General features: G+C 32.8%; 1 long non-coding RNA gene across 1 annotated transcript; it reads left to right on the top strand.

The window, feature by feature from the left end:
- Positions 1 to 528: 528 nt before the first annotated feature.
- Positions 529 to 1,951, top strand: LOC132800257 (uncharacterized). Its single transcript, XR_009635208.1, has 2 exons — positions 529 to 821; positions 1,422 to 1,951. It is a non-coding gene; the product is annotated as an uncharacterized LOC132800257 (long non-coding RNA).
- Positions 1,952 to 2,160: the final 209 nt, after the last annotated feature.

Below are 2,160 nucleotides of genomic sequence, written 5' to 3'. Positions count from 1 at the left end.
TACATACTTTTAGTCATGATTCTTTCAAGAAAAAAGGTATATATTAAATCATAATTTTAGTTATTGGGTTGCTGCAAATACATATCGATGGCAGAATATGATGATCACATATTAGAAAATTTTAAGGTCTATTTCATTTTTCTACATTAAGCCCACTCAAACTATCCCACTTGCAAATTTTGATGATCCAATTGGAAATTTCTCCAATAATCATCAAGAAGATTATATATTTTGGAGTTAATATTCTTTGCCTTGTGGTATTGGATAAGAGTTAGGCATTATATTCCATTTGTTGCTCAAATTAATATTCATATGTTCTGTAAATTGAAAAAATTTAATATTTTTGTGGTTAGGTTGAGATACATGTTTTGTACATTTGAAATTTGACTCTTAACAAATTCTGCAAAATGCCTGCACCTCAGTTGAAGAATTTTGAAGGTCTTTTATCAACTGCAGTAAACTCTTGTGAGTGGATTACTTAAATTCTGCATAGAGCAGGTAATTCACCAGAAGAATTCTAACAGCAGTTATATTTCTTGGTGATAATATACCTAAAACAAATTTGGAAAAGGAAGGTGTATTTACTATATGATAATAATAATTCTGATACATAGCTGCAGTAGCCATTCCTTACCATAGTTACTTGGTTACATGGATGACTTTCTTTGTTTGTTTTTCCTTTTATAAACAAAGAATCTGACGATAGTTGTTCTCTTTCTTTGTTTGACAAGTTCAACTTAAAGAAGCTCATATATGAAGAAAGGAAGAACTAGTTAATTGAAGGATTGACTAAATTTGGGCAGTGGCATAAATTTTCAAAGGTATGTAGCGTAAATTTTTCTCCCTAATTTTGTCTTTATTTTTAATGAAGTATGGAAGAATGTGAATTTTTTATGCTGATGAATGTGGATTTTGTATGCTGGAAGAATTATATTTTGTGTTTTTTTGTATGCTAGAAATAATTTAAAGCATTTTATCCTCCTAATGCAGCTCTGTTATGTTAACTATGATTTGGAGGAAATGGATTTTATTATGTCCATGAGAGAAAATAACTTGATGACCTTTTGCTTTATTTTTTTATATGACATTCTCTAAATTATTACCATGTAGTTTTGTATGTTATCGGTGTTTGATTTGTTTACCTAAAGAGCTTTTCTTTTATGTTGTCTAACCATATACTATAAACTTTTCTTTGGGAACATGGATACAACCATTTTTCTTTGGGGACATGTTTACAACCTTTCTTTATCATAGTGTTGGCAATGAGGAGTGTACTTGATTAGGCTGGTAAAATTTCTGTCTGAAAGTCTTTGCACACTTTTCAATTTATTAGAGTTGATTTTCTCTAGATTGCATCATTCATTTCATAAGCACCCTTATTTAGTAGTCACTGAAGCATATTATTCATTTAAATTTGACAGTTAATGCACATGCCATATAGAGAAACCTAGCTTTCCTTGTGTCCATGCAATTGCACCATGTAAGCATCAACATATTTCTCCATATATCCTTTGCTCGGTGCATTACTCAGTTGACTCACTCCGTGAAACATATTCGGAAACCATATATCCACTTGGAGAAAAATGTCAGTGGCATGCTCTAGATGATGTCATAAACCAGCTTGTACTTTCACCTAAGATTGGCAAACAGTCAGGAAGACCAAGAAAGGAGAGGATTCCATCTCAAGGAGAGGAGCGTCATCAATATAGATTCAGAAGGTGCAAACAGATTGGTCACAGCAGTCGATCATGCTCAACCGTCATACCTCTTGATAGCACTGCCAACCAACAGCACCATTCAACTGAAGGACCATAAATCGCTCTATGCTATATTAAGACAATGAGGGCATGCTATGTGGTATGCATGTGTTATGCAATGTAGTAAGGAATGCAATTAGTAGCTCAACCGTGTAACGTGTGTTTTGGCATAATAGATGTTGGTTTTATGTGTTGTTTTGTTGGAAAAGTCATTTGTCGTATTGTGTTGATAAAATATCAATGACCCTAAACAGAAAAAACTCCAAAAAGTTTGGAAAAAGTTCTCAAATTGGCAAAAATATTTGGTTACTGTAGGTTTCATCGATAATTATCGAAACCCCTGTGGTAATCACATTTTTCCAATTTTTTGGCCCCCATAATTTCCCTAATGTGTGTTAAATGC

This window comes from Ziziphus jujuba, chromosome 1 (assembly GCF_031755915.1).
Source record: "Ziziphus jujuba cultivar Dongzao chromosome 1, ASM3175591v1".
NCBI lineage: Eukaryota > Viridiplantae > Streptophyta > Magnoliopsida > Rosales > Rhamnaceae > Ziziphus > Ziziphus jujuba.
Note: the sequence above shows the minus strand (reverse complement) of the source record. Positions and strands in the feature narration are given on the sequence as shown.